Source organism: Sinohyriopsis cumingii, chromosome 8 (assembly GCF_028554795.1).
Source record: "Sinohyriopsis cumingii isolate HCF-2022 chromosome 8, ASM2855479v2, whole genome shotgun sequence".
In the NCBI taxonomy this organism is placed as follows: Eukaryota; Metazoa; Mollusca; class Bivalvia; order Unionida; family Unionidae; genus Sinohyriopsis; species Sinohyriopsis cumingii.
The window spans coordinates 112,315,041-112,330,690 of record NC_142968.1 but is presented as its reverse complement, the minus strand read 5'-3'; positions in this window follow the sequence as shown (position 1 = coordinate 112,330,690).

Here is a 15,650-nt window from a genome sequence, read left to right as displayed (position 1 = left end):
CGATCAATGTAGATGCAACTGTCTGTGTAAGCGTACATGAAACGATCTCCTAACTGGTGTAACGCTTCCAATAATTTTAAGCGAGCGTAACCGGTCACGTAGGCCGCAATGATGACATTTCCAAATTAGCAGGCTTTTTCAAACTCTAGTTCTTTCTTGTAATTGACTAGTATCAGATCTTGGCAAAGGAAGTTCACGTATTTCATATATTTATTTTGCCGTGAAACATCTCGAAGTAGCGAGAGGTTAGTGTCATGTGTTCCATCTTGGGTAAACACCGTCTTTGTGCTATTTTTCCCCGCAAGCAGTTCAACATGACCATGGCAAACCATGATCTCCCTTCGTTTTTATCGTCGTTGTATAAAGTGACGCCCTCCTTGGAACGGTACTCTTTTATTTTTCATCGTCTTCGGGAGGATGACACCTGAAAGGATAACCTCTGGCTTCTTGTTTGAGTTTCAAAAAGGAAATCACGTAAACCGAGAAAATACCTTTCTGACTATCGTCGTCCTTTTGATACTTTTCTGTCTTTGGAAAGTGGTAAATTTCGGACAATTCTAACAGCTGCTAACCCAGTTCGAGGACGCGAAACGATTCCAGGCTGACCCTCGTTCCTGTCAGAGCGCGTTCTTCCTCACTGTGATGGCAAGGATACTGTTGGTTACAATTTTCGGTTTTCCTTGGCAAAGGTAACGTAAGACGGGATAGTAAAAGTCGGTGAAAAGCAAGAATTTGCAATTGATTAAGCATTTTATTGTCGAATGTTTCTCACGTTGATGTGTTCCGTCAGCAATTGTGGGTCCCTGCTGAAAAGTGTTTATATGTGTGCATATAAGAATCCAGCGAGCACACATCCAGGTAGTTTTCTCCTCCTTTGTCCTCATCCGCGTGGTACAGCAAACATGTGGCATTCGTACGTCCTCGAAAGAAACTATTCCGTATGTCGCGATGTTCTACCAGGCTGTAACTTTCCACGATGCTCTTAAATTCGGGATCGGTTTTCAAACAGTAGTCGTACTCTTGTTCCCACATTCCATTGACTTGGCATCCTTGGACAAGTCTTCTATGGTACTCCTTGGTTAATGGCTTTCTAGTGTCACGTTGAGGGTAACAGGTCGGATGCACGTGCAAATAGCATCTTTGGTCTTCCAGCCATCCACCGAATACGTTCCAGTGGTGTTTGCACCTCCTCCCTTTCTGGCATGTAGGATCCATTCGTCTGTCTTTTCGCACAAGTAATGTAGCCAGCTCAGAGCTTTGATCGAGTATTAACTTTTTTGGAACTCCGTAGTTTGAGGGCGTATGACAGATAGGGTCTTCTCGGACATAAATTGCTTGCAGTAAACGACGAAGCACGCGTAGGGGATGGTACAGGCTCTTTTCCAGTTCTCGAAATGTTCCACAGTAACGCCGTAAAATGTCCACGTCGGAGCGACAATACTTTAACATTTCTTCCTGAAAGTCGAAGGGTTCAAAGCGTGAGAGCGATACCAAAGTTCCTCGTTGTTCGGTACGCATGTTGTCGGGATCGTAGTAGTGGGTGTCAGGGAAATGTGGCAGGACTGTGTGTTGATTGGTTCCACTATTAGAAAAATGTAGAAAATATCCTTTAGCCATTTCTGTCATTCCTACCGTCTTCGGCATTCGACATAAAGGCATGGCCAGATAGCTCAAGGAATCTTTAAACTGTAGTTGTCCCAGTTGCATGGAAGTAATTTTGGCTCTATTCAAGGTGAATTTAGCACATTCTGTGGGTGCCTTGTTCTTCATAGCGTCTTAGAAGAAATTGCCCGTCGTATCCCGAGAAATTGTAAGTCATCACCATGGCATAGCAATGACAGTCTCCATAAGGTTCGATGTCCTCTTGAATGCACATGACGTCGATAGGGTTTAAGGTCCAACGAGCAGGATCCTCCGGGAATATTGCGACAGTGTGGGCAATGAGAAAATATCAGTTCTTGGATGCAATTCCTGAAAGCTCGATGAGCCACGCACATATTAGGAGTGTCAATGATTGTCTCTAGCATGCATTCGAAATCGACAAAGATGAAATACCCCTCTTCTTGTCATCCTCCTCCTCGTGTTTTGATTGGTATATTGGAATGTAGCATTCATGTTCCTTCAAGTCCACGATTTGGACAAAACTGTGACATCGTTTGTTTCCTCGAACAAAGCATGCTTTATGCACTCTTGACGCGTATGATATGTCCGCAAGTAGAGCACACTCACAGGAGTTGGCAAGAATATTTCTGCTGTGAACCTTGCGTCATGAGATGTTAGTAACACGTAGTGCTGTCAAACGTTTATTGACAAACTGGGCAATGCATTTGTTCTTGTCCTTTGTGTAGGCAGGGTTTAGAGGCTAAACAACACTGACAATTTGGCTCACACTGTGTTGCTCATTAATGTAATACAAATAGTCTCAATTCTCACAATAATAAGTGTATCCAAGGAATAGGGTGCTACTATTAATGGCATCGAAATGTTCTTCTCGATAATAGACGTGAATGTATTTTCCGTCTGAGAAATCGTTGCCTCAAAACAACAGAGTCCGCGCACATCTTGAGGGTGCACATTCAACGTGTAGCATGGAGCCAAGAGGCATTGAAGTTTTATTCATTTCAGGAATGCCACAGGTTGTGTCTTTGGGTAAGTCAGCTTGATGTAACTAGTGTTCTGCGTCTCTTCGTTGTTTGGCTAAATTCGATTCTCTAATGCTTTTGCAGGCTCTTTTCCATTCTACCCTGTCGTTCCTGCTAGCATACGAACTAAACACATCTTGTCTTGAGTGTTGTTAATTTGGACGATGCTGCCCTTGGTGCTGCGAACGTCGTCCACACAATACTTTTTTCTACGTTGTCCGTCCCCTTTTGGAAGAGAAATATTGATCATGAGAGTTATTTTTTCCTGGGACAGTATACCGCTAAGTAATTTTGATCTCAATAAGGCGCTTTCGAATGTATCAGATTTGACGGTGAACTTCAGAAGAATCAATTACAAAGTCAAATGATGGGACTTTATTCTGTCATCAACATCGAACATTCTTTCTGATGGATCAGAAATACACTGGGTCTGCGTTTATCATGACAGGGATTCAGCTGATACAGAATATTTTGACTCCTTTTGACTCCAAGCGGGTGACGCCGCGCGTGAGTACACATCTGGTGATGGCGAGCTTGCTACCAGCAGAGGTCAACAGAGAAGGTTTGCGCATAATTCCACCCAAATTCAGCATATTGCCAGTAACTGAATATTTCAGAATGGGTGATTGTTGACAATGTAAAAGGTACCTAAATGCAACTATATTTTCTGGAAACATTTTGTTTCTTAATCAAGGAATAAAATCTAATTTCTGAACGTGCAGCAATGACTTACAAATTGGTTTTGCTCAAATTATTTGATCATGACCCCGGATGGTATTTTCATAAAAGATGTCATAAGAAAATTTGTACCTATGTGTCAAGAGAGAAATGTAAGTAGATTGGAAAGATCAGTGGGTATACTGAACATATTCCAATAAGTCTCACTGCCATGACTTGTAACATATCTTTTGTTTTAAAAGACTTTAATTCGTTGCTACGCTTTAAATAAGTACATAAGGTATTCAGACTTTTCAATAAATATGTTTAGTAGAAATTGGTTGGCCTCGTGTATTTTACAAATATATCACCCCTCTGGTGGCCTAATGGTTAGAGCGTCCGCCTCGGATGCGGAAGGTCGTGGGTTCGATCCCCGGCCGAGTCAGTCGAAATACTTACAAAAATGGTACTAACAGCTGCCTCGCTTGACGCTCAGCATTAATGGGTTAGTGTTAGGACTGGTCGGCCTGGTGTCAGGATAATGTGACTGGGTGGGACATCATGCTACATGTCTGCGACATCATGCCCCAGTGCTAGGCATCACTATAAACTGCCACACTGCAGACATCGTAGCGATATGACTGAAAAATTGTTAAAGCTACGATAAAAAAATCCAAATCACACACACACAAACACACACACACACACACACACAAACAAATAACAACCAGTAAAACAAACTAAATGTGTTTCAAAGTAAAAGATAGAAAGATTGTTAAAGCTACGTTAAAGATCCAAATCACACACACACTCACACACACACACACACACACACACACACATATCAACCAGCAAAACAAACTAAATATGTTTCAAAGTAAAAGATAAATCATTGGGTCTCTGGAGCTATGGGGCAGGAATAACGACAAAAGAAAAACGTTCCTTCTTTGATCTTTTAAATCAATGCAGACCTGATGCTTTATTAATATATTAATAGTCAAAGCGAAATAAGCACAATATTCCTGCTTTAAGAGGAATATGCTAAGAAATGAAAACACGCTCTTCAGAAACACGTTATCAGTATTTCAATAGATAGGTCAGTATTTAGCAGGCTGGTGAAAATTGTGCATGCTGTTCCAATTTTGAAATCTCCGTGACGAAGACCGAAAGTGGTTCTTGTTGTGCAGGTTATGTTTTGTAGAGACAGAAAAATAAAGAGGTATCGCTACTGTGTACGATGATGTTACACGAGGTAAGATACATTTCAAACAGATCGAACTGCATTGAATGTCTAATGACAATGATACAAAAAAGATGAAATGAATTAGGAATTCAACAAATGTTTTAGAATGCTAAATTATTATTATATTTTGAAAGGAAAATGAATATCAGTATTTGTCACCTTTTGTTATTAACAAATTACAGTGTACGCGCGCCGGTAATGTTTCAAGTGTTTCAGCTTGTAAGATACCACACTGAATTTCACAATATCCAAATATATGCACATTATCAGGTACGCGAGTCCTCGAGTGGCCAAAATGAGGAAGAATTAAACGCTTGAATGCATCTACATAAAGCACAGCGATTACCCCAACTGAATGAAATAATACGCTATCAGTAGCACACAAAGAGACATTGAAAGTACATGATGGAGGCCAGAAATTTGCATGATTAGACATTTTAAACGTATGCAGGTGCTATATATTTCTATAGCGACAGATAAATAAGATAAACGTGCGTTCACCGCGAGTTGATTGCACACAAAACTTTTCATCCACTCGACAGACAAATCTAGCTGTTTTGGTAACCTTACTTTTTATCTCAGTCTAGTCATCTCAGAACAGCCGTCTCGGCCAAGGTGACCACGCGCTCAGAACTACTTTTAGAAGAGAAATCCAACAAAAATAAAAACAACAACAAAAACAAATTTATAACGAAAACATAGTAACTAAAGGTCAATCCATTTTTGAGAATGCACCGTATATGACATTTCGAGAGAGACAATACACACATGCACAACATCTCGAGCTATTTGGTATTAAACTAGTCCGTTCCACACAGCATGGTCAATTTCATCCTATATACATCTCAGTCGCGGGGTTACATTATATGTCTCACCAAAAAGGAAGCCTCGTGGGTTGTCAAATAATGTAATCCCTTGACTAGGATTTCCTTATCTTGGTCCAAATCCCAACAGAGATTCTATTACTCCCAGCAGGGTATAATGTTTATCACGCAGTTTACTAATCAATTTCATCTCTTGAAACTCTTTATGCGTGATTTTGACAAAAGGGAAAAGATTAAATAAATGTATGACGTCGTTTATGGGATCAACGTGTATAATAACTGGATGTTCAGAATCTATATAATTTCCAATCCGAGACAATGTTTCAAGGACGTATCGTACGTTTACTTATTTACAATAATTGTTTTCCAGGGTAGTCCAGGTTTATGATAAAGCATATATAATGCAAACATACGGAAACTGTACTAACTCATTTGTTGTACTATTTTTAAGACTTCAAAAACTGGTTTGTTTTGTTTCAACTACAATTCGAACACACAATTCCCTTTGTGATACGGAGAAAGTATGTGCTAACTGTTTGTTAAGGACACAGAGGCAGATGGCACGGGAATTGAATTTTTTTATATAGGAAAAATATAGTATGGGTGGGAGCACAATTAAGATTAAATCTCAGGTCAACGTGATTTTGCATGAGGAGCTTGATTTCGACTCTATGGCGTTTTCAACTTGCGTCTAATTTACAGGTAATGTTATGCGCAACATGAGAGAGGATTTCGACGAAACACGAGCACACTATGTCGAAGACCCAACGGAAGATCATGCTATACAGAGATACGATTTCATTGTTCAGTACAAACATACTCCAGTTTCATTTTGTTAAACATAAATAATGTAACATCACAACTTAATAAAAGTGATGAAAGACAAATTAATAGGTTTTACTACATTAATAAAATATTGATCTATGCTATTTCTACATATATATTTAGTCACCCAAATCGGACTTTAATTTAGTCTAATGTAACATGTATACATCGTTGATAAAAGATTTTTCCGTACGTTTTTTTATTTGACCTATTGACTTATTCTTCCCACATAGAACAAGAAAGTATTTGTTGTTGGGATCATATCTTTAAAGCACAATTGTTCAAATACACTGTGACAACTCATATACTAGAACTAATATGCCTGTATCAGTATAATTCCGATAAACTATAATGTTATCAATTTAAGAGATGGACACAGACTAAAATGACACTCTTCTGAGAATCAAAGTGATGTGCACAAAGATTCCATCTTTCGGAAGAAAATGCTGCAAAAAGAAAGCTCGCGCTCGAGAAACTCGATATTAATTTGTGAATAGGTACTTCTTAGAGATAGAAAAATAGAGACGTATCATTGTTGTCTTGATGGAAGTTAGACGATGCAAGATATGTTTCAAACAGAAGGATGTACGTACATCGGTAATATTTTAAGTGTTTCAACTTCTAAGATACCACACTGAATTTCATTATATCCAAATGTATGCACATTACCAGGTAGACGAGTCCTCGCGTGGGCTAAATGGGGAAGAATTCAATATTTGAATGCATCTAAATAAAGCACAGCGATTAGGCAAACTGAGTGAAATAATTCGCTATATGAGTAGCACACAAAGAGACATTGAAAGTACATAATGTCCACCAGACATTTGCATAATTAGACCTTTTTGATATATGCATATGCTACTTGTGTCCATAGCGACAGACAAATAAGATAATAGTACGTTCCCATGTGATTTGATTATACACACAAAATATCGCAAGCAGGGTGTAATGTTTATCCCGCAGTTTACCAATCAATTACATCTGTTTTAACTGTTCATGCATGACTTTGAAAATAGCAATAATATTAAATAAATGTATGACTACTTTTAGTTGATCAATGTGGTAAATATCAAGAAAATGCTTAATTGCACTCTGGCGTTTTTTTTTTCACGTATGTCTCACATGACTTAGGTTTTAAAAGATATAAACGATAGTAAGTTAGGGGTTTTAATGAAGATAAAATAAGTCTAAAGTCAACATGGTTGTGCGTGATAAACATATTTAGCACCTTGATTTCGATTGTGTGGGGTTGTCATAAATACGAAATAATTATATAAAAAATAATCCATGCAGATATAAGGTGTAAATCAATCTCTCCTTCATCAGTCAATCCTACGTACATGTAATGTTTCGTACACCGTGAGTGCTTATGTCAATGCAACACGAATACTCCATATCGAATGAGGATGGAAACAGATCATGCTAGACAGAGAAACAAATTCATTGTTCAGTACAAGCATTCTCTAGTTTCATTTCGTCAAATATGAATAGGGTAGCATCACAAAAGAACTAAAAACCGATCAAATACAAGTGGCTCTTTATGACTACAATAATAAACTATAGATCTATATTAGATATTCACATATATTTACTCGCCAAAATCGAACTTTGATTTAGCCTAATGTAACATATATACCTCATTGTTTGCAGTTTTCTTCCTACGTTTAAATTGACGTGAAACAAAGGATTGTGCGATCCTGTGACTTCGGGCTTTGAGTCACAATGCGACAGTACTATAGTCTGACAACACAAACCCGTTTGTTTGTAGCCACCTACCGATTTTAAATAATGGAAACCTTTAATGTGATAAAAAGTGCAAGCAACTTAGTCAGTTCGTTGATTTATAGTCCTAAACCTGACTGTGAGCAGAGTGGCCCTAACACCGTGATCGTCTGGAATCAGGTCACAATTAGTACTTCCAGTTCAGTACCCACGAATGTAGTTCTAGTCTATTTTTGGAACATTTGTTCCTCTCTCATTTTGGTGGTGATAGAAGATATTCATTTATGCATTTTTGGTAGGGATTTAAAGGTAATAGTTTATTCTTGAGAATATATGCTCAGGGTGTGGTTGTTCGTGTGTATTTCGGTGACAGTGCATAGTGAGTAATAAGGCCTTGGTGATGATTCGGAAATCTGTGTTCTGTTTACATGCTGCTCTGTTGACATTCTAGCATCTCAAAAAAGAGCAGGACAACCTTTGACAACAACTTCAACGTGTAGTCATCTTTGAAGGTATTTTAGATTAACGTATGATTTGTATTGATTGTCACACAGTGGAAAGGTCAGTGCTGAAAAACAAATGCAGAGAACATATAGTAAAATTAATTGTGTTCTGTGGTCTGTCAGTGCAGTATTGGAGTAAAGTTTAAATTGGTATAAAATCTTTATTATTAATGATAGACACATGAAATTTGAATATGTTATGTATATTTACTTTAAAAATATAAGAATGAAATTAAAAATAAAAAATTAATTGTTATTTTAAAACTTTTAATGAACTTTAAAAAAAATTAAAAAAATTAACACTTTTTCCTCCAAAATGCACATATATAATATTTTTTGGGAATGATATTAAATATTATCAGCATGTATATATTCCTACACCATATACAAGCTTCAATGTTGGATATTTGTCAAATTTGTCAGAGAAAATATTTTTGTAAGTCAAAATGAGACCTTCATTTAAAATACACGAAGACAAAACTCTATTTTGTATTGGTCATTCAAACTATTTATTAGGGGTCCAAGCAGTTAATTTATGTGTTTATGATGGGGTCACGTCCTGAGTAATACGTATCTGCTTGTATAGCCTTCCCTAATTGTTTATAAACATAGTTATAAGGTATTTAGTGAGTGGACAGAGATGAAAACTTTATACTAGATCCTACTCAAGTTCTCTACTAAATCATTTTAAACTGTCCGAGAATGAAATACAGATCAAAGGGATACAAAATACTTTCTCCAGGTATGTTTACCCTTGGATGTAAGAGAACAGCAAAATTATGTAAGTTGAATACAAAATGCATTCCATTTTATTGCTCAGTTTGGTTAAGATATTGATTGGTGTAGTGCAGCATTGTGGCCTATATGATGTTATGGGAATTCTAATGATCCATCTTGCTTCATGCATTATTAATTACTAATAATATGTGTTAACTGACACTCTAAAGTTTACGTAAGAAATATTCAAACAGATTATTTGAATTTAACTTTGTACAACTGATCTTTACATGGTTACATATCCCACATGAACAAATATCCATATATTTTAGAATGTTCGGGATCAAAAGTTCACATTCAGTACATTATATAGGCTGACATCGTACCTATAGTGAATCTCTAAGACACATTTCTGGCTGTGTGCACTCAAAATATACCAAAATGTTATTTCCATAATTAATATGCTTATGTATGGTAGCATATTTAAATTTAGTACTTTGACAAAGTGAGGTATTGTAGCATAGGCTGATATCTGATTCTATTGAATCATTGAGCTTAATAATTAGTAACCAACACTCTTAAAAATACACTATAAATGTTCAAACAGATAATTTGAATTATGTTTGTACATTTGATCTTAACAAGTACATTGTATATGTCCAGCATATGCAAATTTCCATCTTTGTTTACAAGTTTTGGGATCAGAATTTCACATTTAGTTGATGATATATGATTTATTGCTACATATAGTTGATCTGTGTGGCAACATTTGGTTGTATTCACTTGTAATATCTATAATTGTTATTACCCTCATGAATAAGATTGTTTATAGTAATATATTTTAATTTAGTACATTGCCGCTTGACTTCCCTGTATACTGGTATGTACTAATGTTTGCAGCAATGATCAAACCTCACCGCCCCAACATTGCCTTATACTTTATGATACATAGTCTACCTGCTGAGTTATTTGACCTGTAAATGGCTAAATATGCTTCTAGAAACCTCATATATATTTAGGATGAATTTATCACTTTAATACATTTCCATTGCTTCACATTTCAGAATGTCACTATGTCAAGTTTAAAAATTGTCCCATGCTTGCAACCTTCATGTTCCTTTTTGAAATCACCATATCTAACACATTTGAACTTCATTTACCTACATCTTACTGTTTTCTAGAATTAAGTGAAACATGTTATATCTTTTCAGGTTTAGCCTGGTATCAGGAACAAAGTGTTTGAGTTGGATAAGCCTGGAAGCTCTCCAGTAGCCCAGTGGTGATAGCAAGGTTTCATAAGGACTGTTTCGATGTGCATTGTACTGCTATAAGTGACCAAGATTAGTTCATATCACCACCGTGATATATAACACCTCAAGGACATGGCTTAGGTCTTCATGACAGAGATTTGCACCATTTTTCAGTAAGGTATAGCCTCCACAGAAACTGTATTTTCCTATCCCAATGTCGCCTTTTGTAGTTATCGACATTGAAATGGAATGTATTTTTGCTATAAAACATGGTAGTGGTCCCATCAGAATTTTAAAACTGAGTACACTATTAGTTATACAAACAACTGTCTAAGTACCTGACACAATAAATGTGGAACATGGCACCTGTCATTGTTTCTTTAGTGTGTACACCTATATGAATCTGAACAGGCATATTACGGTTTGCTGCCAAAATCACTATGAGCTATGTCGCTTCACTACCCCTGGGAAACATGTTATCAGTTGTACAGACCTCAACTACCATTTGTTTTAAATACCATTCATTAGTCAACCTTGCTGTTTAACATTTGTCAAACTGAGTTTTAAAACTTGCATGAAAATCTTTACTTAAATTTCCATTAAAATTTCATTTATCAATATTTTTAAATTTCAACATCTTTTCAGAAAGGCATTATCTTGAGTTACAATTAGGTTTTTACTGCATTGATATATTCCTATAATTAAGGAAGATATAGCAAATTTAGTTTTGGTTTCTCAAAAGCACTTGGACCATAACTTGCAGCCTGTGGAACACCAGCACTACACACTTTCTGGCAGGTGTCACATGTCTTCTTTGCAGGGAAATTTAAAAAGACATCATGTATAATGTTGAATTAAATGTGGCATGCCAATATAAAAGTTTGAATACAATTGGCCAAACAAAAATTGGGCCTTTCGGGAATCAGGTCACAATTAGTACTTCCAGTTCAGTACCCACGAATGTAGTTCTAGTCTATTTTCGGAACATTTGTTCCTCTCTCATTTTGGTGGTGATAGAAGAGAATTATTTATGCATTTTTGGTAGGGATTTAAAGGTAATTGTTTATTCTTGAGAATATGTGTTCAATGTGTGGTTGTTCGTGTGTATTTCGGCGACAGTGCATAGTGATTAATAAGGCCTTGGTGATGATTCGGAAGCGAAATCTGTGTTCTGTTTACATGCTGCTCTGTTGACATTCTAGCATCTCAAAAAAGAGCAGGACAACCTTTGACAACAGCTTCACCGTGAGGTCAGCTTTGAAGGTATTTTAGATTGGCGTATAATTTGTTTTGATTGTCACACAGTGGAAAGGTCAGTACTAAGAACCAGATGTAGAGAACATGTAGTAAAATTAATTGTGTTATATGGCCTGTCAAGACGCACGCTTCATGCTTAACGGAAGTTTTCAATGCATTAGACGGACATGCTCGGATCATTTCCAGTTCCTGGACAAGTCCATTTTCAGCAAATGGGTGTGTCACGACTACAGATGTAAATACATAAGCCGTCTGCTTTCCGATATTTACAATGTCGAATCACGCAAAGGAAAATAATGACAACAACAAATTAGCTTTTCACGTGGATTTAACAAGCGGTTTAATTTCCATGTTCATGCGTGCAAAGGGATATAATTCCAAACTCTGAACGTAATTGTTGCCGAACAGAATGAACTACGTCATTATGTTGTCTCATGGAAATAAACTATACTGCCATTCTGGTCACAGTCAATTTAGAAATTATAAATCAATGATTAAATTGACTTAGTTCTGTTCACTTTTTATCACATTAAACGTTTTCTTTATTGAAATCGGTAGGGGGCTACAAACAAACGGGGATGTATAGTCAGACTATAGTATTTCCGTAAAAACCGCGTAACAGTTGTGCATATGCATCATATGTAACTAGTATCGGCTGTTAAATTTATAGTTTATTTAGATCTACTCGGTCCCTTTAGTGATTTTAAAGATTATTATGAATTTGTTACGAATTTAACCAACTGCTCATGTTTGATGGCTTCCCATTGACACAAATTGTCTTTATGAAAAATTTCAGTTTTTATGTATAATTTGGGTTTAGTTAAATCACTATACATTATTTACACTTAAGATGCTTTATATGTTCCCACAATTATTTTAAGATGACTAACCCGCTCCGATGTGCCTCTAGTAAATGCAACAGACATGTCGAATGGTGCACTGTTACTCCTTTATTAGTCAACCTATTCTGTCTACATTCACCTCGAAACGTTTCTTTGTTGTTGTTGTTGGTACTATATCTTTACAAAAACAGTTGGTTAAGTATACTGTGATATCTAAATGCATATCGGTTATAAGGTGAAGAAGTAACGTGCTAGAAATAGTCATGTTTATTTCACGTGTCTAATAATATCAATCTATTTGATGCTACTGAACATGATACATATAGCACACACTTTTCCAGTGGACGAGTAAACAAACACTTCCATTTAATGTCTTCATGTAATATATATATATATATATATATATATATATATATATATATATATATATATATATAGAAAGAAAGATAGATAGATAGATAAATAGATAGATGGATATATAGATATAGATATATAGTTATAGACACAGATATATCTTCTGAAAGCAATTTCTTGTTGGAGTATTGAATATTGCTTGCTGGAGTATTGAGTCAATATAAATCTAAGATGCAAACATACGAGTCCGACGCAGGCGGACCAGAAAATATTCTACGAATCAAACATAAGTGCACAAAAAATAATCTTCTTTAGGAAGAAGAGACTCCGTACGGAAAAGAAGATATCGTGAAGCACGATATTAGAGTTTAGTACTTATGCCAACATTGAACATTCTTGTGAAAATTATACATGCTATTCCGCCTCTGAAATGTGGTTAATGCCGACTGAACATGCACGTTGTTGCCGACTACGCGAGTGTTAGGAACATATATAATAACGGGGTTTCAAATGCTTTACAAGATGCAATCCTACCTTACTTTTATAACAAATACTCTTACATAATATGTTTTGAATTGGTTACCAAAATCATTCATGCTTTATATAATTCCATATATATATATATATATATATATATATATATAAGGTACGAATATGCAACATGGACTGATAATTACGGAGCAGATTAGTTGTTCCTAAAATAGCTGGTTGTGTGGCTGAAATATTTGAGCAACGAATGTTTCTCAGGATACCGAGTCCGCAGTTTTGGCGATTTAATTTTTGAGTTTTCAAAATTATTTTCTTTTATAAGTTTCTTTCTTTAGGCATGTGATTGGAAAATTATATAAACGATACCTTTGAGGTGAGTACGTTAAAACGATTTCCTTTTGGTCGTTTAAGCACAATAATTGACACGCTCATCGTCCGCACATTATGAGAAAAGTGCCTAGTTTAAGTTTTTATGCAACGAAAAGTATAAAAATAGTAGGTTATGTTTGAGCCCAAGAACGGACATTTTATTTTGTGGCTCAAGAACCTATTTCATTGTCGTTTGGTTGACATTGTGTCAAAATATTTTCGTTCATTCAATATACATTCGCCTGATATATGATTTCTTTCCATTCTTATAATGGCAGATATTCTCAGCAGTTTACTAACACTGACAAACAGAAGTACACAATTGATCTCACCTTTAGTAAGAAGATGCTCCGAATATAAAACAAGCTATTCAATAAAAGACTGTTGACACATCAACACTTCAATAGTAACCTCAGACTTTTTCTGAATTTAATTCAGGACAATAAATTACTAGGGCTTTCGTCTGTAATTCTTTGATTATTTTGGGATGTAATTCGCAATGCTGTATAATGTTTTTCTCATTTTCACTTTGTATTATAGGGAAATAAAATAAATTTGTTAAATTTTACAAAGTTCTTTTCTGTTACATATTTTAGGAGCGTAAAGACGTAACAACTTTCAATCACTCATGTGCTTTATTGACACACTGAATTTTTTCATTCCGTCTGCTTAATTACTATAATTTATTTAGATGCATCCAGGGATTTAATTCGTATTCAATTTGGCCACGAGATGAATCACGAACCTGAGAATATGTATGCATTTGGATATAATGAAATTTAGGTTTGTATCTTGCAAGTTGAAACACGTGAAACATTACCAATACACATACTTTGTACTTTGTACATAAAAAGTGGTCAGAAAAAATGATATTCATTTTAATTGAAAATAGGATAAGATTTTAACATTACAAAAGTGTCTGAATTTATAAAGCTTTTGTAATCATAGCCAACTCATTTGCATTACAGAATCATTGCAAGTTGATCATTCTGTTTGAAAGTTCATCTTGTCTTGTCTAACATATTATTAGAAGGCTATAACCCTTCTCTATCACTGGAATTATCTCTAGGACAATACAAAATAAAATTTGGACACAGTGTATCAACGAGATCTCAAAGAGGAATATCATGCATAATATTCACATGGCTGCTGACTGTGACCTAAGTATTGAAATATTGATATCATCTTTCTCGAGAACTTGTTTTATATTAGGAGTATCTTCTTACTAAAGATGAGATCATTTGTGTACTTCTGTTTGTCAGTGTTATTAAATGTGCTGAAAATATCTGCCATTATAAGAATGGAAAGAAATCATATATCAGGCAAATGTATATGGAATTAACTAAAACTAGGTACTTTTCTTATCATTTGATGTGCCGACGATGAGCGTTTCAATTATCGTGCTAAAACGGTTAAATGCATATCGTTTTAACGTCCTCGCCTCGAAGTTATCGTTTATATGATTTTCCAATCACATGCCTAAAGAAAGAAAATTATAAAAGAAAATAATTTTTAAACTTTGATTAAATTTTCAAGACTGCGGCCTCGGTGTCCTGAGAAACATACATTGCTCAATGTCATGGAATTAAACTTTTATTTATTGAATACATGTACTCGGTTTTCGTTTTTGGTGTGCAACGATACTCCAGGGTGATTTATGAATATTGGGTCGTATTTCGAAGTAGTGAGATCGGTTCGTCCCATGTCGCACGTGCGAAGTGCTCTCGATGGGACGAAACGAATGCCTACATTGCACAGACTGTGTATAAATACCTCACCGTATGTACATTTCTTTACAATACGAAATAGTTTTGTCAGCGGGCAGTCTGCTTCAAGGACTTGCACATCTTCAGCTGTAGAGATGTCTGTGACCGGTATGTCCGGAATGTCTAGTGTCGAGTGACCGGAGGGTCTAATGTCCGGGGTGTCCGGAATGTCTACCGTCTGTGACTGGAG